Here is a 26,408-nt window from a genome sequence, read left to right as displayed (position 1 = left end):
AACACCAAATTTAACATACCTGCTCCCCATTCACACCTGATACCTTGTAACACTAACGAGTTTCACATGACACTGGTAAGGGAAAATGGCAAATTGGGCCAAATTTGGACATTTCCACTTAGGGGTGTACTCACTTTTGTTGCCAACTGTTTGACATTAAATGCTGTGTGTTGAGTTATTTTGAGGGGACAGCAAATTTACACTGTTATACAGGCTGTACACTCACTACTTTACATTGTAACAAATTGTCATTTCTTCAGTGTTGTCACATGAAAAGATATAATAAAAAATATACAAAAATGTGAGGGGTGTACTCACTTTAGTGGTATACAGTGTGTATATATATATATATATATATATATATATATATACATGTGTGTGTGTGTGTGTATATATATATATATGTGTGTGTGTATGTGTATATATATATGTATATATATATATATATATATATATGTATATATATATATATATATATGTATATATATATATATATATATATATATATATATATATATATATATATATATATATATATATATAAATGTGTGTGTATATATATATATATATATATATATATATATATATGATATAAGGAGGCACTCTCTGGTCTTTTAATAAGTGAAATTTAATAGAACTCATGTACACTCATCATAAGGTAACCTTCCTTAATAATGTGCTGGAAAGCCTCGCAGTACCATTATTAGAGATGAATATTCATTAAAGATATGCCTTAATAATAATAGCAATAAGTTTGCAAAGATGATGAGTCTGATAACTTGATCTGATAATTCCTATAAGGGAACGCTGCTTATCAGATATACTTGCACAATATGTATTTCAATTCTCATGTTCTTTTCATTATTAGACACAGGTGTTTTTATGGATAGGTTTATAGATCACTATATACATAGAGCATATGCTTTGATTGCTCCGAACTATATATATTGTTGTAGTGTGCACTTTGTATCAGATGTATACATTTTGTATAATATTATAATATGTATTCACTGATGTTATTGTTTTTGAGGATTGCCATGACTACGGTTTTGGCGCAATTTTACCTTACTGTGAGTGGGACTTATATTGTTTTAAAAGGCCACTTGTGGTTAGTTTTTGTTTCTCTGAGGAAGGGGAGTGTGTCCCCGAAATGTCACACTTGTTCTATTTAATTTCACTTGTTAAAAGACCAGAGAGTGCCTCCTTATCCTATGTATCTAACTGTTGGCAACCTGGCAGCGGAATGCAAGGTGAGAGTGCTCTCTTCTGGACTATATATATATATATATATATATATATATATATATATATATATATATATATATATATATATATATATATATATATATATATATATTTGCACTCTCACTGAAGATACAGCATCTGCCAGGGTGCTTTTGGAGTAATAGTTCAAAGCAGTATAATGAAGCACTCACTGGTCTTTAGTCAACACAGATTCATTTTGATGTGACGTTTCGGGGTAAACAAGCCACTTCCTCTGACAAACAAGCAGTGCAATGGTGAGCCGTTATAAACACTAGATATGCCCTCCTACAATAATCTGCCTATTGGAGAGCAGCATGTGAAACAAAGAACACGTGATATCAAGCAGCTATCAGCTATGAAACCATATAATATAACTGTAGTAACTACAAATCATAATGACTCCAAAGTGATCGCTTCACGCCACCTAAACACCAACACTGAAAAAAATAAAGAAGAAAAAAGAAACATCAACAATTTGGATACAAATCATTTAGCAAATAAGTTGCCGAAAACACTACCTGGTTGGTGGAAAACCCCACACCCCTTCTCATGATGTCTTAGGTAAAAAAATCAGAACAGCCAACTATTCAGTACTAACACTAATCAGTATAATCTGCATAATGGAAAACCTTCAGCACAGTGGCCTGGCTAAATACAATGCAAACACACATTAAAGAACTATTCAACTTGTCTCGATCGTCAAGTCAACATTAGTTCCCACACACACAGTCATCCAAAGCCTGTATGTAGTTGTCATAGCAATGCCCAAACAAAATAGCGGAGAACCAATCAGACAATGGAGTGTGTGGTCACACCCCGATCGCTATTTCACATATTAATACACACCTGAAGACGCCACCAAAGGGGATATGCTACAGACGAGATGCATAATCACGTCGTTGCTAAGCAGTGGTCAGCTGATTGCCATAAACAAAAACAAAAAGATTGTAACTGTGACATGTGTGCAATTGTAGGAAACTTCAAATCCCAAATATACCATTGGTAAATCAACCAACCATTTTAGGAATCACATAGATTAAAAATGGGGGGCTTATGCGCACAACATTGCTCAAAACTTGACCCATGTATAGGACAGCTGGCCATTGGAGGGTAATGGCAACTTCTGCTAAACAGCAGTCAGCTGTTCGCGATACACAAAAACAAAAGAATCATAACTATGACGTGCACAATTGTAGGAAAACTCAAATCCTGAATATACCTTTGGTACATAAACCAAACATTGTAGAAATCACAAAGAAAAAAGGGGGTGTATGCACACAACACTGTTCAACAGATAACCCATGTATAGGACAGCTGGCCATTGGAGGGTAATGGAAACTCCTACCACATCAAAGGCTCAATAGAGAACACTAGCACTGAACTCTCTTTAACAGGAATATACAGAAAGTAAACATGTTCTGGTCGGTCCTAACATAATAAGGGTTCACAAACCAAGAGACCGAATCCTGACTTGATCAAACCTAAATGTAGGGCAAGTGGCCATATTTAAAGCAAGATGACTCTCCACATATTGAGGATATCTAATCCTGGGCACCAAATGGAACACTTAAGACCGACTGAAAATATATGGGGCAAAAGCATGAGAACCAAAAAACATGTAATTGGTGCACAAAGGCCATAAGACCTACTTAAGCATATATTTATATTTTATCAGTCATGGACCAAACATAGCAGTCAAAAGACAAAGCAAGCAGTATCTAGTATCACACTAACAGATCAAAAAGACATCTAGAGAAAAACACAAAAAGAAAATTAATCCAGCGGGTTGCCATCAATGACACGAATAGATCAGCACAGAGTCAGCAAAAAAGGATAACCATAAAGTGAAAAAAAGGAAACAAATAAACAAGAGTGAATTAAAATCAAATAAAAGCAGACATGTATATGACAAATGTCAAAAAAATATATACAAAATATATACATAAATAGCAGCTCATAGCAACTGAGGGGACCATATAGATGGCAAAAAAATGTAAAAAAATTATGTGGACTCTCATTATAGATCTGGACTCTCATCATTATCAAAGCGCTTTCAAAATGTATTAAATTTATACAGAGCGCTGGATGCAACTATGGACTCTCATTATCAGCAGTCTTTAGATATAACATTGCCATCCAGTGTGGATGTTAAGTCCTTTGGGTGCAAGGGTTCCCAGCTTAAAAATCCACCTTGTTTCTCTGTTGAGTAGAAGTTTCCTCCCCTCCGGAGTGGGGGGATATGATCAATTATGTGAAACCTCAAGTCTTTAACAGAATGTTTAGCTTCCAGGAAGTGGCGGGCCATTGGTTGTTCAGATTTCTTGGTGTCAAGAGCTTTACAGATGGAAGAACGATGATTCACCATCCTCGTGTGTACGTAATCCCACGTGTTGCCAGTGTAGAACTTGCCACACAGCAATGTAATAGATAAATGATGTGAGTAGTTGTGCAGGTCAAAAAATAGTTTATCTGATATTTCTTTCTCTTGTCAGGGTGTTGAAAAGATGAACCTGTGAGCATGCTGTTGCATGTCACACAACTAGTGCACCGGAAACCAACTTTTTTCTTTTTTAACCACGTGTGAGATGGATCTTCAGGTACTATGTTGGTTTTTACAAACAGATCTCTTAAATTCCTTCCTCTTTTGTAGGCAACCCTGGGTTTATCCCAATGAGTAAATAGCAAGGTGGGATCAGTCTGGATTAATTTCCATTCATCACGGATAGCTTTGGAGACCACATATTTATCCGGCGTGTAGGTTGTCACAAGTGTTACACGCTGTTGCTCATTGTTATTGATAGGTTGTTCATCTGTTAGTGCATTGGTTCTGCATTCATTGAGTTGGGATGGCTTGTATCCTCTTTGCTTAAACCTCTCAGTCATCTAATCCAATTGTTGGAAGCACATCTGTGGATTGGTGTTGTTCCTAATCACTCTCTGGTATTGTGCTTTGGGAGTATTACGAATCAGGGATGGAGGATGACAATCCGAGAAATGAGTTCCTGAGTTTTGTAGTACAATGTGGTACCCAGAATGTTGCCTTTCCTGAAAACCCTGACATCAAGCAAATCAATCGCCTCAGAATTAGCATTAGGTTGGAATCTGATTATGCTTTCAATATGGTTGAGCTCTCTGACCCATAGATTGAGAGAAGTTTCGTCACCATCCCATATAAGAAAGAGATTGTCTATATAACAGTCCAATTTGATCTGTTTGTTCAAGAATACTTGCATTCGGTGTGTCTCATATTCAGCCATAAATAAGTTAGCTAATGATGGGGCCACATTGGATCCCATTGCTGTTCCGGCTATTTGTAGATAGTATGTTTTTTAAAACAGAAAGTAATTCTTGGTGAGACAGTCAGTGAGTAATTCAATGAGTACACCTATGTCAGGCCAAATGTAGGGAATCCGTCGGAGTCGTTTTTTTGACTGTCATGATGCCTTGTGGGATCACAGTATACAAGCTTGATACATCCAGAGTCATCAACAAATCAGAGGGTTGAAGATCAGTGAAACTCGTAATTAACTTGATGAAAGATGTGGAGTCCTGAATGTAATAAAGGCTCATCATTGCACTGTTTGATTGTCAGAGGAAGGGGCTTGTTTACCCAGAAACGTCACATCAAAATAAATCTATGTGTTTGTTGACTAAAGACCAGTGAGTGCTTCATTATACTGCTTTGAGATATATATATTTATATATATATATATATATATATATATATATTTTTTTTTTAATATGGACATTAATGTCCAAATGAATCATTTATTTGGCTAGAGCATAACATTTTAATCAACTTTACAATTTACTTTTATTATCAACTTTGTTTTGTTATTTAGTATCCTTTGTTGAAGAGCAAATCTAGATGGGCTGATAGGAGCTTATGAGCATGCCCGTGTCTTTAGCAGTCTATGGCAACAGTATTTGAAGATGGATAACCCTGCAATAAACAATGTTGTTAACATTACTGCCAAAAGGCTAAATACATGTGCATGCTCTTAAGCTCACCTAGGATTACTCTTTAACAAATGATACAAAAAGTATTAAGCAAAATTAGTAATAGAAGAAAATTAGAAATTTAAAGGGACATGAAATACAATTTTTTTCTTTGTGGTTCAGACAGAGCATACCATTTTTAAAAAGTATCCAATTTACTTCTATTATCCAATTTGCTTTGTTCCCATGATATTCTGTGTTTAAAAGATACCTAGGTTGGCATCTGGAGCACTACATGGCAGGAAATAGTGCTGCCATCTAGCGCTCTGGCAAATGAATAACATTCTTGGAAAACTGCTGCCCCATAGTACTGCAGAGATGGGCCGGCTATATATATATATAAATGAGAAAAAAGAGGTGTATAGGATTGGCACTGGAAATACCTAGAATGACTAATAAGTGTAGAGTACTAATGCTGCCCTAGAGAACCTATCTTATATGATCAGTGTCCCTATACAATATTTGGGGAAGGGGATAAAGTGTGGGAAAATCTCTAGTGACGCAACACTCTAACAGTAATAAAAAGCTAGTATATATAAATGCAATTGACACTGTAATAGTGTAAAAAAATTCAACAAAAATATGTGGTAATATATAAAAATATGTGCCCAAATGCGGTAAATATACAAGTGTATCGTTGTAAATAATACATTTGTTACACATATATTCCAAAGGGTACGTAGGTAAAATAATAACAATAAATATAAGATTTTTGAAAATACTTAGAATCAAATGTCTTTAAATTAATATGAGTATGTTACAATCAAGTTAATTATTGATGATTCACAATAATGTTATTAATAGAAGTCATAGCATAATAACACATTTAAACATTGAAACATCTATTAAAAAGGAAATAAAAAACAATATTTAAAATAAATACAATAAAATAGACAAAATAGCTGTCCAGATTATAGACAGTTAATACTGACACTTAAATAAGCGAACAACTAATGTAAAATAGAAAACCAACACTATGTATAAATAAACAGATACAAAAAGTAGCAGCTGCAGTCAGCCGGTCCCTTAGGGAGTCTACTTACACTCCTTTACCTCAATCCTATGAGGTAAGTGCCACGCAGTGTATGGGGAGTCCCTTGGGATCACAGCTGCAAGTTGTATCCAATGCAGATCTAGAATAACTCGTCCACTCCTCACAAGTCAGTGAAGTAGAACTGAAGAAGAAGAGAATTGGGCCCTCTGACAGACTGCGTGGAACCTGAGATTGTAGAAGTAGAAAAAAAAGATGTGTGCGGAATTATCCTGCTCAGCTGAGGTCCTCTCAGCACTGTGAAGCTTATGTTCACAGTGCTGGAAAGTTGTTTAAAATGGCATTGCCTATTTAAATCATGAAAGTTTTTTTGGGACTTGACTGTCCCTTTAATTTATTGGAAGTTTTCTAATAAGATCAACTTTCTTCCCATCATTCCATTCAAAATGCCAAAGATCACAGAGTTTGACAGACATAAAATCATACTTTTGCATCAGCAAAGCCGCTCTCAACAGGAAATCAGAAAACAAACTGGATACTCAAGATGTGATATTCAAGCTGTTATAAATGAATTTGAAAACCAGGAGAGGTCAAGGACAAAAAAGGACTGGAAGGCCAAGAAAACTTTCAAAATCTGATAAGAAGTTTCTCAGAGTTTCTTCTTTGAGAGACCAGAAGAAGTTCAGCAAGGACCTGGCTCAGCATCTGGCAGCTTCATCAGGATGCAAAGTTGACCCTTCTACAGTCCGAAGAAGTTTGATCATGAATGGTCTTTGTGGAAGTGTAGCAGCCAAGAAATCACTTTTTCGGAAGGGGAACAGGGTGAAAAGGCTAAGATATGCTAAAGCTCACAAAGATTGGAATGAAGATCAGTGGAAAAAGAGTATTATGGAGTGACAAATACAAGTTTGACATTTATGGGTCCAATCATCATCAATATGTGTTAAGAAGAGTTAGAGACAGATGGAAGAATGAGTGATTGTGGCCTTTAGTGAAACATAGCTGAGGGTCTGTCCTGGATTGGGGCTGCATTTCTGCCAGTGGTGTTGGCGATATTGTCCGAATTGATGAGATCATGAATGCTGAAAAGTACAGTCATGTTTTAATTCATCATGCCATTCCTTCTGGAAATGCTTGATTAGGAATAGTTTTATTTTTCAGCATGATAAAGATTCCAAACACACTGCTAATGCAGTGAAATCATATTTGGAGAGAAAAAAAAACAGCTTATAAAACACTGACAGTCATTGACTGAACTCAACAGAGTCCCAACCTGAATATTATAGAGGCAATACAGGATCATTCAGTCAAAAAAATAAAATAAAAGTAAACCTAAATCTAGAGAAGATCTTTGGGAAGTGCTGAAAGAAGTCTGGTAAATTATACCAGAAGATTACTTCAGAAAACTTCAGGTCAGTCTCCCCAAAAGAGTTCAAGATGTGCTTAGTGCAAAGGGAGGTCATACTAATGCTGATTTTTTTTGCATGAAGAAGCAATTTTGTTCTGAAAATTGTGTTTTTTTACATATTGTGTACATATTTTCTGTATTTTCTGTTTGTATCTTAATAAAGACCGAAAAATAAATATATACAGACATTGGGTTTTTCCAAATATATAATTTTCTCTCCTGGCTAAAAAGAGAAGTACACTTTAAGGAAGGAACAACAAGCTCAATAACTTGTTTGCTTGTTCTATAGCAATTTACCACCTGTGTACAGCTTCTTTAGTAATGCTTTTCCCAGAGTAGAAATTTCCTGTAGTATATCAGTCTGATCCTGCCTATTAAGACCAGCACCAAAATACCAGGCAGTTCTTTCTCAATCATTTTTGCCTTCATTGGACCTTGTCAATGAGGTGCAGGCATATTCCTCTAAGCCTACTGAGAAAGGAGTCCCTGTCCGGTTGCCCCATTTTTGTTTAGATAGACATAATACACATAAAGAGAGCACACTCTTAGAATGAACAATCAGCTCAATAACTTGTTAGCTTGTTCTATGGTGATTTACCACCTGGGTGCAGCTTCTTTAGCCCAATAATGCTTTTCACAGAGTAGAAATTTCCTGTAGTATATCAGTCCGATGCCGACAATTTTACCCAACTGATATACTAAAGTGACATGAGTATTTAAGTCAAAATAAGTGGTTTATTTATAGTCTTTAATATAAGCATTTTATGTACAACAGATGTTCCTGTGTGCAGCTTTTCACAATTTAATCACTGCTTGATTTCATGTTGGCTAAAATAAATGTTGGTGTTTATACCTGTACGTACTTGATTTAGAGTAAATCTGGTCACCAGCACATTTTGTCTTTAAGTGTAAACAAAATATTTATTTTGCCAAACCAGAGTTATTGTTTAGAATAAAATGTATTCATACAGATATAAAAGACCTTTTTGAATTGTAATGATAGGTCAGGATCTATAATCCCGTTTTTCTCCATATAGTACTATATTTTAAAATTAGCATAATCATTTAAGTGTAATCTTTATTTCACTTCATATGCCTGAAAAAATGTATAATGGAAGACATTGTTTAAAAGAATTGATCCCTGAAATGGTAACATTATCAGAATTAACTTTAGTTTTAGTAATCTTTGTTTAAAGAGAAAAGTCTGGAGTATACGGATAAGAAATATACAGAATTAATATAGTCATCTCTATTTAATATACTAGCAAAACCTTTATCTAACAGTTTAACAAAAAACTTTTTTGATAATGTTAATAAGGTTCAATGATAAAGTAGTATAAGAGAGATTATTTTTAATTGCTGTTAGGATTTATCTAGGTTTTCTTATGTCCATGTTTTTATTTTGTTATTGGGATGTTATCAAAATAAACTTTAAATTGCTATGTGATCATCTTTTGTAAAATTATTTTAAAGCTTATCGCTTCTATTTACTTTTTCCTCCATATCATTCATAACTAACTTTTAGGATACCTTATATGTACTTTCTTTTAAATAGGAAGGGTAAAACCCAGACATAAGTTTAATTCTATAGGAATTAAATGATCTAATTTTGTCTTGTCACTGTTACAACCTACAAACTAGTATTAAATATTTTCATATATATATATATATATATATATATATATATATATATATATATATATATATATATATATATATATATATATATATATATATATATATATATAAGAAAAAGAAGAAAAGTGTGCATCTGGCGCAAAGAAGAAACCTCAGCTAAGGTATATAGATAATAGCAATAGTGTAGAAAAATTAAATGCTGCCTCAATTCATACAATTAACAAAAGATAACAATATTTATTTGTATGAATTGTTTTTACTTTTGATAAGCTATTTCTCTGTCTCAAGTGTATATAAGAAGTTTATTAAGTCCTTTATTTATTGATTTACCTTTATTGTGTCCATTTACAAAATACTGTTGAATCCTCAATAGGGAATCAGCACACTATTGCATTATTTCTATTTAGTGGCATTATCATATCAATTGTATTTGCTTATACTATTTCTATCCAGTACCTCTTTTTCTAGTCAGAATACAATATTCTATGTCCATTGCATATTTTTAGACTCACAGGTTTATTCTATAGTTATAATTGTATTTATTATTTGCGCCCTAACTTCTCTATCACATCTCTTTTTCCAATATATATATATATATAAAATGAAAGAATAAAGAGCACTTTACAGGACTTATAAATAAGCACACTTTACTGTTGTGAACGTTTTCAGACACACTGTCTGTCCTCAGACAAATAAGTGAAAAATGACTAACTTATCCTCTACCATAAGTAAACCCCACGGAACGCCGAAAACACGCTCTCCCGGGTTGTTCCGCCCATGTCGTGACGTCACCGCCCCTGGCAACGTGTCAGGAGCTAAACAGTTAAAATATGACATAACAATACGATACATTAACAAAAATACTAGTGTGAAGTACATCATAAAGTAAAACATATAGAAATACAATTAGTATTAAATAATATTATGTAAAATACAACGTATTATCGACTATGTTTGATCACTAATGTACCAAAGATATTATCACTGCACTATGATGAACAAGTTCAACAATATCTATCAAACTTTATCAAAGCTTATGATACTATGGAGAGAGGGAACAAGAAAAGTATATATGAATCTAAACAAATGTGAAGAATAACAACCACCCTGGCGGTATCAGCTAGTTGCCAAGGCAACCAAATATACACAAGCATATAATGCTATTATTATTAGCTAACCACATTAAGTTATATTAAATTAAATTAAATTGAATAGCCAGGGTAGCATAAGGACAAGAACAGTATAAACTGACCATATTGAAATACATACTATAGTTATTAGGGAATGATATCATGGCTCTCATGTTATATTTTACCTGTTTAACTGCTGACACATTGCCCGGGGCGGTGACGTCACAACGTGGGTGGACTAACCCGGGAGAGCGTGTTTTCGGCGTTCAGTGGGGTTTACTTATGGTGGAAGGGTAAATTAGTAATTTTTCACTTATTTGTCTGAGGACAGACAGTGTGTCCGAAAACGTTCACAATAGTAAAGTGTGCTTATTTATAAGTCCCGTGGAGTGCTCTTTATTCTTTCATTGCATATGCCTGTTTGGTGCACCCGGGGCCAGAACTGAGGAGACGGGAGTGCGGTCTGTATGTTTTAGTTATATATACTGTGTGTGTGTGTGTGTGTATATATATATATATATATATATGTATATATATATATTTACATTTTTTATATTTTACAGACTTGAAATCCAAATAGTTTTCTTTCATTTTTCAGAACACCCCATTTCCAATTTACTTGCATTGCCAAATTTATTACACTATCATTGTATTCTATGTTGAAGAGAATACCTAGGTAAGTCGCGTGCTCATGTCTGGAAAACAAAAACAACAAAATAGCAGTGTTTTTGCAAGAATGCTTTAGAGCACTAGATGGCAGCAGTGTTTACTCAATGTACAACATAATAACATTATTATGATTAGTATGAGCATTCTTGAAAATTTGCTGTCATATAGTGCTCCATAAAGATGCTCTCTTGAGCCTACCTACCTGCATTTTAACAAAATATACCATGAGAAATACATTTGATAATAGAAGTTTATTGGATCGGTTAAAAACTGTACACATTTAACCACCAATCGGCAGGGGCTTAACCAAAATGGACTGGCTCCTATGCTTACATCCATGCTTTTTCAAATAAAGATAGCAAGAAAATGACATTTTTTTTATAATAGGAGTAAATTAGAACGTTTCTTAAACTCGTATGCTCTATCTGAATCATAAAAGAAACAAAAGTGGGTTTTGTGTCCATTTAACTGAGGTGCAGACAACTTATAAACTTGAAGTCTGTTAGCCCGTATGCATCATTACATAATCCGATGAGTATGTAATGCCCGCCCCTTCACTTTTGTGTGACTGTCAATCACCCAGAGCATGCTCTCTGCTTCATACATGGAGCAATATATCTCACTCATCAAAGAAATATGTTGTGATTCATGCCATGTAATATGTCTGAAATAAATTAAATGTTTCCATAGGAGCAAATGTTAGTTTTATTGACCCCTTTGCATGCTAGCAATCCTTAACCCTGTGTGATTTGTTTGTGTTACTTGTACACAACAATTTCTGTGCTTTTTTTAGTAAGGTGGTCACAGCCGACCCAGCAATTTTGATAATATTTGTAATTATCATATGAAATACAAAGTTAGTTTTGTGTCATTTTCTATGGTTTACATAAGGTAATTACAACATTGGGGTATTTTACCTAAATATCTGAAACATGCAATTTATGGTTTCACATTTAGCATTTGCCATTGAAATAATACAAATATAAAAATACAAAATGTAAACCAATGTTTCTCAATAGAGCTAATTAAACTGACAATAAGAAGATGTTTTATCTCTTTGCAGTACTTTGTAATTTATGCAGAAACTTAGTAGGAATAACATATTTAACCATATAAATATATTAAAGTAATCAAAATTCTAATTTCACAAAAGAAGGTGATTTGGCTTACAATGTATACATACTACTACATCTCTTCAGGTTCACTTATTATAGTAAAATTATTTTAAGAAGAAAACTGCACTGAACATCATCCTATATAAACTTTCACTATATTCAGTGCTACACCGTTTTTTTTTTCTTAGCTAAGAGAAGAAGGTTAACAGTTTCGGCAAAGTGACCATTTTTAATATGGTGTTCAATTGCATGCTAGAAATAACATGCTTTATTTGAATGGTGAGACCTTTCTCTATCAATTTATATATTTCGGTAATAGCAGGGAAATAATGCTTCTTTAGAGGCTTTGGGCTGCCCAAAATAGAACCTATGATGTAAGATATTTATCATTATAATGTAAATCCCCTTGCATCTGGTTGGACATATACAGTATCCCACAAAAGTGAGTACACCCCTCACATTTTTGTAAATATTTTATTTTATCTTTTCATGTGACAACACTGAAGACACTTTGCTACAATGTAAAGTAGTAAGTGTACATCCTGTATAACAGTGTAAATGTGCTGTCCCCTCAAAATAACTCAACACACAGCCATTAATTTCTAAACCATTGGCAACAAAAATGAGTACACCCCTAAGTGGAAATGTCCAAATTGGGCCCAATTAGCCATTTTCCCTCCCCGGTCTCATGTGTGAATGGGGAGCAGGTGTGTTAAATTTGGTGTTATCGCTCTCACACTCTCTCATACTGGTCACTGAAAGTTCAACATGGCACCTCATGGCAAAGAACTCTCTGAGGATCTGAAAAAAAGAATTGTTGTTCTACATAAAGATGGCCTAGGCTATAAAAAGATTGCCAAGACCCTGAAACTGAGCTGCAGCATGGTGGTCAAGACCATACAGCGGTTTTACAGGACAGGTTCCACTCAGAACAGGCCTCGCCATGGTCGACCAAAGCAGTTGAGTGCACATGCTCAGCATCATATCCAGAGGTTGTATTTGGTGTCAGTGCTCAGACCATACACTGCACACTGCATCAAATTGGTCTGCATGGCTGTTGTCCTAGAAGGAAGCCTCTTCTAAAGATGATGCACAAGAAAGCCCGCAAACAGTTTGCTGAAGACAAGCAGACTAAGGACATGGATTACTGGAACCATGTCCTGTGGTCAGATGAGACCTAGATAAACTTAGTTGGTTCAGATGGTGTCAAGCGTGTGTGGCGGAAACCAGGTGAGGAGTACAAAGACAAGTGTGTCTTGCCTACAGTCAAGCAAGGTTGTGGGCAGTGTCATGGTCTGGGCCTGCATGATTACTGCCGGCACTGGGGAGCTACAGTTCATTGAGGGAACCATGAATGCCAATGTACTGTAACATACTGAAGCAGAGCATGATCCCCTCCCTTTGGAGACTGGGCCACAGGGCAGTATTCCAACAAAACGACCCCAAACACACCTCCAAGACAACCCCAGCCTTGCTAAAGAAGCTGAGGGTAAAGGTGATGGACTGGCCAAGCATGTCTCCAGACCTTAACCCTATTGAGCATCTGTGGGGCATCCTCAATTAGAATGTGGGGGAGCGCAAGGTCTCTAACATCCACCAGCTCTGTGATGTTATCATGGAGGAGTGGAAGAGGACTCCAGTGGCAACCTGTAAAAATCTGGTGAACTCCATGCCCAAGAGGGTTAAGGCAATGCTGGAAAATAATGGTGGCCATACAAAATATTGCCACTTTGGGCCCAATTTGGACATTTCCACTTAGAGGTGTACTAACTTTTGTTGACAATGGTTTAGACATTAATGGCTGTGTGTTGAGTTATTTTGAAATTTTTGAGGGGACAACAAATTTACACTGTTATACAGGCTGTACACTCACTACTTTACATTGTAGCAAAGTGTCATTTCTTCAGTGTTGTCACATGAAAAGATATAATAAAATATTTACAAAAATGTGAGGGGTGTACTCACTTTTGTGGGATACTGTAACTACTTTTGCTTTCAAATAATTGTTTTCCTACCCCTCTATGTATTGTTAAAGGGACAGTCAAGTCCAGAAAAAACTTTCATGATTCAAATAGGACATGTAATTTTAAACAACTTTCCAATTTACTTTTATCACCAATTTTGCTTTTTCTCTTGGTATTTTTAGTTGAAAGATAAACCTAGGAGGTTCATATGCTTTTTTTTAGACCTTGAAGGCTGCCTTTAATCTAAATGCATTGTGACAGTTTTTCACCACTAGAGGGCGTAAATAAAGTTACGGATTTCCAATATCTCTAAGGTGTTGTAGAAACCTATCTCATAGGGCACGCTTAGTGCGCCCTACGTATTGTTTCTTACAGCCTTGGCATGTAAGAAGGTAGATAACAAAATTTGTGTTACATAAAACACAGAAACGTATGTCAAACTCCCTATTTGTTGCACTAGATACAAATTTGGGTCCCTGTTGTATGTATGTGCAGGTTTTACAGATATTTCCTTGACATTTGATGGAACCTATTTTTCACCTTAGCCAAGATTGGTTTGTATGTGACGGTAGCATAGAGGGAGCTAATAACCTTCCTAAAGTCTTTGCTTTATGGGCTGAAAAATTACAGCCATCCCAGACTATTTTGTTTAATTTGGCATCACTTTTTAGAATTGGTAAACAATTACAAATAATGCCACCAATTTCCTTATAGTCTTTGCTATAGTTAGTTACAAAGTAGGGTTTGTTATTATTTCTCTTGGACTGTGCTTTACTAATACATTTAGTAATGAGTAGATCATCTATTTAATTTGTCCACTCTACTCTTAGTTTCCTTTAGTAATTTGGTATCATAACCTTGCGCTTCCAATCTGTCGCTGATATTGGTTACATGTAATTGAAATTTATCATCGGTGGTGCAATTTCTTTTGGTTCTAACCATTTGACCATAAGGTATAGAGTTGATAGTGTGCTTAGGGTGACAAGAAGAAGAGTGAAGAATAGTGTTCCCTGCTGAACTCTTTCCATAGAGTTCTATCTCCAAAGAATGTGTATCAATGTGGGAAGTAAGTATGACGTCCAAAAAATTGAGACTGTCCCCACTTTCAGACATAGTGAATTCCAAATTTAGATTGTTGCTGTTGGCATGGTCAAGGAACTGATGGACCAAATGACTGTCCCCATCCCACACCAAGAGCAAGTCATCTATATATCTACCAAAGTAGACAATGTTCTCACGGAACAAAGACGTGGCACAGCTCCCAAAACCCCATATACAAATTAGCATATGATGGTGCAAATTCCGCACATATGGCTGTGCCATGCCTTTGGAGATAGTACTTGCCCTCAAACATAAAAAAATTGTGTGTGAGTAAATATTCAACAGCAGTGTGCAAAAATTGAATAGTGAGGAAATCATAAGTGGTAAAATTTGTAAGAAAAAAAACATCAAAGCTTGTAATTCCCTATCATGGGGGATGAATGTATAAAGTGATGTCACATCCATTGTGACTAATCTGTAATTATGACACCAAGTTATATGTTCAACCTGTGCAATAAGTGCCATAGTGTCTCGTAAATAGCCATATAAGTTAGTAACTATAGGCTGTAAGAACGTGTCAACTAAATCCGATAGTCTCTCATTAAGTGAACCAATACCAGCCACAAACGGGCAACCTGGAGGATTGATGGTTTATGAAGTTTGGGCAAATGGTGGAATATCGGCATAGTTGGATATTTAGGTAATAAATACTTTACCACTTTCTCAGAAATAACCCCGTCTAATTTGGCTTTGTGAACTACCTCTGCTAGTGATCTTCGAAATGTGTCAGTGGGGTCACAAGCTAAGGGTTGGTATATGTCAGCATTTGCAAGTTGCCTATTGGCTTCAGCCACATAGTCACATTTGTTCAAAATGACGGTATTACCACCCTTATCTGATTCCCTAATGACTTATTTGGATCATCTTTAAGGTCATTAATGGCTTTCCTTTCAAGTGCAGTAAGATTGTTATTTCTGAATCATTTAGTTGTAGTGATTTTGTTCTTTCTATCCAATTCAATAAGCTGGGTCTCCAGTGTTTATTGAAAAACCTTTAGATTTAACCCCCTACTATGTATGGGATAAAAATTAGTTTTATCTTTAAATTTACCAAGATCAATATCTTTTTCTGAGGGACCAAATCTTTGTTCAACATTACTTTCCCTCATAAGCTCCTGCATATCTGTCATGGCTGCTTGATCATTAAAGTTAAAGTTGAGATTATGTGTAGGCTCAATGGATGTGGTATTATCATTATCCTCTTGTGTTACATTATGTTCCTCTAACTCATAATTAAATAAATATTTTTTCAGGGTAAGTTCCCTTACACATCTATTGACGTCTAAGATAGTAGAAAACAAATCAAAGTTACAACTAGGGGCAAAGCTTAAACCTTTTTGTAAAAGTGAAATTTCCTGATTATTGAGATTTCTAGAGGATAGGTTAATAACATTATTTAAGGACGAGTTGTCCTGTAGGACACTTTTTGTAATTTGCACCTTCTCCCTCGTCCCCTACTCCCTCTACATATTTTCTTTTTGTTTTTATCTTTGTACTTGGTTTGCTGGGGCCCACCCCGTTTTTTGGCTGTGAAGATGTACTGGGGATTGGGGTATCTAGTACAGATATAGCGTACCCTATTGAATTACCATTAGATGTATGTTGTTGTGAAGTTTCCTGATCAGAAGTATCATAATCATATTCGGTTTCACTAAATGTAACTTTTTAGATTGCTTGGGCCCTGAGTTTTTATTAACAATACCTTTTTTATGTATGGCTCTGTTCTTATATGGTGCCCTGTAATCATTACCACTAGTCCACTTGTAAACCTTATTTAATTCATAATCAAGCTTGTCCCTATGCATTTTCTGTTGTTTAAATAACCACAATTCCTTTTTAAAGGACCTTATATTGTCCTGGAATTGTTTGTCATAATCTCTAAATTCTTGTTGATGTTTTTTTAATTCTCCCTGCAACTCCTGCATATGTTGAATAAGTTGCAATCTCTGTTTCTTTTTAAATTAAATTAACAAATCTATTAATGCTTTAGAACAAGCTGTAAGTACATCATTCCATTTAGCTATAAAATCTTGGCAGGTAACCTGAAAAGAGGGAAATTTAGAAATTCTTAAGCCCAGTGGGATTCTAGAATGTTGTTGATAAATCTGAAAGGTTTTGATGTCCAATTCTAATCTAAACCTAGGAGGTTCATATGCTTTTTTAGAACTTGAAGGCTGCTTCTAATCTCTGATGTGTGTATGTATATATATATATATATATATATATATATATATATAATAAAATAAAATTAATTAGCATTATAGTTTTCTCTTCAATTGTATTATTTTGTTTTGCTTTAAAAAAAATATGTTGTCATAGATGAAAACCTTTCATGAAATATCAGTATCTATTTTTGATAGATACTGTAACATTTTATGCCATACTTATTTTTAGAATTGTTATTATAAGATTCACTAGTTGCAATATTTTAACTGTATTTGTTTTCTTTAATGGTTAATTGTTTTTTTATCATTAAAATTGTATATGTTTTGATATCAGTCTTAATATTTGTATATTATATTATAAAAAGTGTTTCCTTTTCAAGCCATTAGAACTTATTTTATAGAAACTCTTTGGCTTTGGTCAGTTTTACCTTATTTTACAATAGTGCTCCATTCCACTACACATTCTTCTGTTTTGCATTTGATTAAGTGCCTGATGTACAGTTGGGTAAATATATAAAAACTTTAAGGCACAAACTTTTCTCATTCTTTGTGTGAGATTTTTACAGAATTACACATACACAAAATGTAGCTAGTTAGTGTGACATTAAAACATAATCACTATTTGATTCAATATGTGTCTTTGAATAAAGTTTTATATAACTTAACCAACACTGGTACAAATTCCCAAATCTGGAATTCCAAAATCCAAACGTATTCTAAAATCCAAACTTTTTCACTAATATTTTCTTAAATTTAACTGTCCCATTTTAAAGATTTAAGTTTTCCAAAATTCAAACCATTCTGAAATCCAAAATCTTGTTTGGATAAAGGGTTTTCTTCCTGTAATACAAATGTATGCAATTAACTTATAATTGTTCAGAGTTTTAACAAACTTTATAAAGTTCAGACACTTAATTGCAATGATAAATGCATATCCAGATGATTATACTGTAATTTCATTGTTTACAAATTTGATATCATAAACAAGGAAATAACTGTGCAATATACATGCATGAAAAGTTAAACAATAAAATAAGCAATTTTTATATGCAATAGATAATTACCACAATAGGTTATCAAAAGTCTGTTGAACTGTAAACATCCAAAAAATGTTTTAAAAAATCTAATTAAAAGTTGTTTTCTGATGACAGGTTTCTGAAGGCAAGATATGAGTGGTATTAATGTGTCAGGATTTCACTGAAATTGAATGGATTAGATATGAATTTGAAAAATATGTTAAAATCTGTGCAAAATAATGTGCATTAATGATTTTTATGGATTGGAATAGAACCTATTATTTTCATTTTGTTCATAGAACAAAATATCTTTCACTACTTAGCTGCACACCTTATTTTGTCATAACTACAATATTTTCTTAATACTGCAGCATAGCTTTTAAACAGATTGGCTACTGCAACCTTAATTCTAAAAAAACCCATCTAATATATTAGTTAGAATTATTTAGAAATGAATGCAGTCCAAAAAAGGACCAATCTTTATCCTTAAATCTTTATTTTCATTATAAAAAGGTTATATAGTATATGCTGTAACCTTGGTAATACATTTTACCTCACTTTTTATGCATTTAACTTGGCAATGTTCCAGATTTTAAAGTTCCTGAAATACAAAAACAGCTTTTAGTAATCATTCTGCATTATGAGCGTTAGAGTTGAGTATTATAGCTTGCAAATTTCCCTTCTATAGTACATAACAATGAAAAATAAATAATAAAAAAACATACCAATTTTTGTAAGCAATAATAATATGTCTAAATATGTAGTTATTTCTTCCTTTTTCCAGACTATTTCCAGATTATATAGGCATAGCTAATAAATGTATCTTAACTTTAATATGTCACATTCAGTTATTAGGTGCCCCTTTTTATGTTTTCACATCAGATTGAGGAACGGCAATACAGTATATAAAGATGGATGTATTGAAGATGTGACAGCTAGAATGAGCACATTAGTCGAGTCGCTTGTTGCTAACAGACCAGAAGTACTTTTTTTCAAAGGCCTCCCCAAACTAAAAGATAAGGCAAAGAAGGCACTTATGATCCTAATGCTTAATAGCATCAAAGTTCTAATTCCCAGAAATTAGAAAACTACAAAGTCCCCCACCATAGGGGATTGGTCAACTCAGGTAGATTTGCTCCTACAGATGGAGAGATACCACTATCTAAAATATGATATAATTGAGATCCATGAAACAATGTTAGAAATGTGGAAACAGGCACCCCGGAGAGTCTGAAGGAAGAACGAGAGAGATAATGCTAAACTTACCCCTCTGTTAACCTCCTCCCCCACTACATATCACATACCTTATTAAAAAGAACACACATACAACAAGACTAAGGATATTTTGAAAAATATGTTTTCACAATATCTTTAGACACCTGGTTACATTGATTTAGAGTAATAGGTACGGCACAAACCAAATGTTTATTTGTTTAGTCATTCCAGCAAACATGTATAATATCTATGCTGAACGCCTTATTCGGCATTGGAAATTTCTTTGTCATCTGATCCTGGTGGAACTTCTTTCACCGCATCCTAGACAAGGAACAAAAAACAAGAACTTATTAAGCAAGTAGATGTTACTTTACGCAAATATGTTCCTTTTGCCTTAACGATTGTTTTATTTTGTTAACATATTAATGTACTGTTTGATCTTTCTAAATAAACAAATTAAAAACCAAAAAGAAAAAAAGATGGATGTATTGTGTTTGGGGGGGGGGGTGGCTGCAACTAGAACCTTGAACAAGTGAATAAAGGTGCCTTCTAGTGTAATTTCCAAGGTGCACTACCTTTGCTCACAGTCACAGTGGTAATGTGTCAGCTAAGCTGCACTAGTGGTTGTGACTTGTGAGTGAGCAGGCAGAGACAGCCACTCAACTTTAAGTACAGGACTACAGCCTTTTCCTTTGCCCATTCAAAGATTTGCTAGTGTAGTTGCAACATTGACAGCTGCAGTAGAAGTTGTGAGCTGGGGCAGGAAGAAGATTATCAGAAACTTACATTTCAAGCATGGACACAGTGGGGCCTGGCCCTGGAGTGAGGACCATAGCCTTAGAGCAGGTGCCATTTACCAGGATTGCAGACCCTTTAACTGTATGTGGGATTATTATTGTGAAGTGGAAGTATCTAGGCATAACAGACCATCCGCAAAGAAGTAGACCACGCAAACTCAACGAGCGAGCTGAGTGCTGAAGCATATAGTGAGTAAAAAAGCATCTACTATCTGTTGCATCACTCACTACAGAGTTTTAAACTATCTCTGGAAGCCACATCAGCACAATAACTGTGCACAGCAGCTTAATGAATTAGGATTCCATGGTAAAGCAGCAGTATTCAAGTCTCAAATGAATATTGCCAAGTGTCAGTTGGAGTGGTGTAAAGCACACCACCACTGAACTCTGGATCAGTGGAAATGCATTCTCTGCAGTGATGAATAAAGGATCACTATTTGGCAGACTCGTGGAAGAATCTGCAAGTCAGACCTTCTTGTCCATCATCAGTGCCTGCCCTCACAAATGCTGTTTTGTGGCTGTAATAGCCACAAAAGGGAGGACAAATCTATGTTAGTGCCCATAACTTTAGCATGGGATTTCCAACAAGCTCATATAGGTGTGATCGTCAAGTGTCCACATACTTCTGGATACATAATGTAAGTGTCCATGTGTTGTTGTTTTTTTTCAATTAATAAATTGTAGATTATGTTTTTGCAGATTATTTTACTGTATAATAAATAGAACATAACCTAGTAATTATACAAACAGTAGGTTGTGGAATTAATTAGAGCATCTCAGCAGCCATGCATAGCAGGTTGGATTTTAAAATAACAGAAGATTACATCTATAAAATGTGAAATAAATAGTGGATTTACAATCTCCAGCAATGTATAGTTTTCAAGCATGTAACAGATGGCATCAATAAAGTATGTCAGTAAAATGTTATCAAATTGACAAAGCAGTAAAAATATATTAATTGTATGTAAATACACCATATTTTCAGGTGCATGGTAGACAACTACATGAGCTAATTCTGTACACATTTCCCATATAATATTTGTGGTTGTTAGACAAGATGAAACAACAGCCATTATGCAGTCTGCATAGCCAAAATAATCACAAGAAAATAATATATTTAAAGGCTACAATGCTAGGTAAACAACTGTAAATTATACAATATTTATGTTTACTTTTAAAGCTAACAAATAAGACCTCATAGACTGCATGTATCAAGCTATATAGGCAGCTTCAGAATGCTTGCAGTGCAGGCTTGATCATGCCAATCTCTGTTTGAGAAGCAGTAACTTCCTACTCTTTTCACCACTTTAAATGTGCCAAGTATTATGACCTGAAACTCTTTAATTCTGAATGAATGACAAGCCCTGCTCATGCATGATTGGTCACAAAAAAGCATGCTTGTGCAATTATAAATGCACTTGCCTTGCTGGGAACCTTGTCTGCTCACTACATAATAAATGGGGTTCCCATCTTGTGTTTCACACAGATAATGCTTCAGAGTATGGTGGAATACAGTTTCCGACATTGACAATAAGATCCCCTGTTATGGTAGCAGTCAATGGATACTTTTTACTCTTTATATTCATCATCTTTAATAAAACATGTTGAGATTAAAAGTGGATTACACGAACAATGAAAAAAATAATATATTCAGAATTTCTGAGGTTAAAATAATGCTCACCACTTTCATTTTTACAAGTAAAGTAGTTTACATCAATTTGATACTTTCTATTCTGACATGGCAACTGTCATGTTAAATATGAGTTTACATTTACTGCCATATTGCCAAGAGACAGTGAATGACATTGAGATATATATATATATATATATATCAGCAATCAAATCAAAGCACTCACTGGTCTTCTGACATCAAACGTGAAGAATTTTATTAAGTGACGTTTCGGGACCTTTAGCATCCCTTCTTCTGACAAACACAAAGTGCAAATGAACAGACTTATAAAGGCCTAACAATCCCTTCCCTAAACTAACTCCAATCACAGCAGGATGTGGGAAAAACTATAAGACTAAACCATTATACATGCTTAGAACTATTCTTTCTCAAAAATGGTGTACATAAATTCCAATGTATATATAGTGCGTGAACATCAAGTGCTCTGTGATATTCTTAATGTGAACAAATAAATGTGACAAAATAGTGATAAGTCACTGATCATACTCCTTGAATCATGTCCTAAACCGCAAACTGTCCCCTCTGTACTCAAATGGAATATTCCACATCAATTACATTCCTTACATAAAGCTATCGCCCCTTACTTCTGATAGGTCTAACATTCACAGTTGCCATGGAAGTGGTACTAGCTACCAGAACATAATAGTTCAAAAGCTCCAAATCAGGGATCGATCACGAATATAATACCCCACTCAGTCTAACCAGGGAAACAGTACATGTCTGACATTGAATTGTCATTGGAGTAAACCGTATGTATAGAGCAACTGAAAGATACGGAACCGTCTGTTGACAATTCATAGCAGCAAGTTTACACCCGCCCACTTCACACACTGATAGGCTACCCGGGTCACACCTCCCTAACTATTGGATCGCATACCATTTTCACTCTACATTTATAATCCAACCTACCCTCTGCCATCACTTCATAACACCTACAAATGTAAACAGTAGATGCACACCAAGAGAGCTCATTGATCTGCTCCTCCGCCGCTGCTCAATTCACAACAATAATATTCATTGCATTAAGCTACCGTCCCTCAATCATGATAGATCTAATAATCACTGTTGTCATGGTAGCGATACCAGCTAACGACCACAATAGTTCAAAAGCTCCAAATCAGGGATTGGTCACAAATATACTCCATCATTCAGTTTGACTATGCAGTCAGCACATGTCTGACATCAGATCATCACTAAAGAGAAAACCATATAGTTAGAGTAACTGAAAGATCCGGAACCGTTTCTTAGACAATTCATAGCAGCAAGTTTACACCCGCCCCCTTCGTACACTGATAGGCTACCCGGGCCGCACCTCCCAAACTATTGGTTCGCATACCATTTTGCAACAGATATACACTTGTCATCAAACATCGCTGTGTAACACCTGCAAACATAAACAACAGATGCAAACCTAGAGGACTCATCGCTCTGCTCCTGAGCATCTGTTAAAATCAAGAAGGCATCTATACTAACAAAACCATAACCTATCGTCCACCATGTCCCATAGTGTGTGTATATATATATATATATATACAGTATATTGTATGTATGTATGTATACATATATAGTATGAAACTATTGAAACTCCTTCTTGTACTTTTCTCTTTATTACATTTATTACAACTAAATCTTAGTAAATTAAATTTGATTTCTGTGAAGAACAATATATGCAAGTGTTTTTTTTAGAAATGTGCGATTCGTTTCAGATCGATTCGGAAATTCGGCCGAATTCGTAAAATTCGGCATTCGGATCGATTCGAATTTCCGAATTAAAATAGAGCCAAATCTACCAAATAAATCCAATGATTACAATGGTGTCAGGGTTTAAAAGCTCCCTGTAGAGGTGCGCTCACGGATGCATATAACAGATGTGAAGTTCAATAAAGTCCAATATAGGCGGCAGCTCTTCCAAAAGATTACGGTACAATATGAGGATCTATATTGGAGATAAGAAGGCGCCAAACATAGGGTGATATCGTCACTAACTGCAAACACGCTCAGGTAACAGGTGAAAGAGATACTTACAAACGCAGCGGCACCAAGATGTGCCTAGCAACACAGACCGGGACCTCAATCGTCGCCCGGAAGACCAACCAATGGCGTGCACCAAACCTCCCGCAGTCACGTGAGTATTGAAGCCAATCACGAGTCCTTGGGCTCACACACCTTCCTTTCAAGTGTCCGATTGAGCAATAAAACAACAGTGTAGACAACCAGGTGTCCCATACACTGCAGTTTCTGGAAATTAGATGGTTATTGGGCTAGGGTAAAAGTGTGACCCACTCCAAGAGGTACTATAAAAACAATTTATTTAAAATGTTTTAAAATCAGCAACGCGTTTCTCGACCACGCAGGGTCGTTTCATCAGGCTTTAATACACAGTGTAACATTCCCGCTGCTTATGTACCTCTTCTAACCAATCACAACAGTTGAAATCAGACACACCTTTAAGGGGGGCAGATGTATTGTTTTCAGTGAGCACATCTATTTCGAACACCATTGGGTCTACAATCAACATTTCATGCTATTATCCTTAACTTTACGTTATGTTATGGGGATACCAAACTATGTCCTCTAAATACTTGTAATTATGTTCTGTTCTTATGTTATTATATTTTGAGGGGTCCTTTTCTGGTATCTTATATTTGATTCAATATATTTTCTTGCGTTGCAAGTACTCTTTCAAAATCACATAAATTATTTTTATTCGATTTCTTCTAAAGTGTACTTGATGTTGATAAGTGGGCTCTATGTACAGTACGACTATAGTATATTCCAATACAATCTCAATGGAGGTATGCCCGAGTTTTACCTTCTTCCTAAATCTTTATGTATATGTCATTATGTATATGTCATATATTTGATTCACATACTCTAACATCACATTAAATAGCGTTTTATAATAACAAATATTGTTTACAAATTTACCTTATATGTTTTATGAAATAATTATTAGAACATCAAAACATTATGTGTCTATATAGCTATATCAACTAGTATATATTCTAAAACATTTGACCCAAATGACATATTTTTTCATTATTTGTATTTTAATACTTATGTATTCAGCTATTAGTTTCTCAAAGGTAATCCATTATGTCATTATTTGTGGCTGATGTCATTATTAAACTACCTATGATTTTTAGATGTTATGTATTCTTTATTTTATTTATTCAATCATTTAATTATTTTGTTATTTGCTTATTATTTAAAGGCTGCAAGGTCAATATTCATATTTAGACCTAGTGGATGTAAGGTTTGTAACCTATATATCCAAAAGGTTTCTCTTTGTCTTAATCTGAAGAACCGGTTATAAAAATCAGATTTAGAGATGTGTTCTATTGGAGTTATTTTTAAACAACATGGGTTTCCATCGTGTTTTGCATTACAGTGTCTAGATACACTGTGTAATCTATAATTCTTTTTAATATTACGAGAGTGTTCGGACCATCTCACACTCAGGCGTCTGCAGGTACGACCTATATATTGATATCCACACACGCATGTCAACAAGTATATTATATAGTTAGATGCACATGTCATTCGGCTATTCATTCTGAATATTTTGGAAGTAACATTAGATTGAAATGTGTTCACATTATTAGTAATATGGTCACACATCTTGCATTTCTTATTATTACATTTAAAACTACCTTTTCTTAGTCGTTCACTGATGGTATTTTTATTTCCAAAATGATTCAATTTTTCTCCATTATTTTTATTTTGCATAATTTTGACTTTGCTTTTGACTATTTTACTAGGTGCTAAAATCCTTTTTTAGGTTTGGTGCCTTTTTGAAAACTACTGTTGGTTTTGTGTCTAATAACTGACCCAATATAGGATCCTTCATAAGGATTTTCCAATGTTTATCTATGCTCCTTTTGATCATATCATGATTACAGTTGTATTCTGTGATAAACATGACTTGGTTTTGTCGCCTCTCTTGAGATAGATTAGGATTTTTTAAGAAGTATAAATTTCTGTCATCATTTTTAGCTCTCTCATATCCGCTGTTAATAATATGTTCTGGGTACCTTTTTTCCCTAAATCTTTTTTTGAGAATTTGGCTCTGAGACTCATAATCTATTAAGTTACTACAATTTCTACGGACACGTTTAAACTGCCCGTAGGGCACATTGATCTTCCATGGGCGATGGTGATTGCTCCTATAATCGAGGTAACTATTACAGTCAACTTGTTTAAAATGTGTACTAGTAATAATTCTATTGTTATCAAAATGTATAG

Source organism: Bombina bombina, chromosome 3, assembly GCF_027579735.1.
Source record: "Bombina bombina isolate aBomBom1 chromosome 3, aBomBom1.pri, whole genome shotgun sequence".
Lineage (NCBI taxonomy): Eukaryota > Metazoa > Chordata > Amphibia > Anura > Bombinatoridae > Bombina > Bombina bombina.
This window is presented reverse-complemented; position numbering follows the sequence as displayed.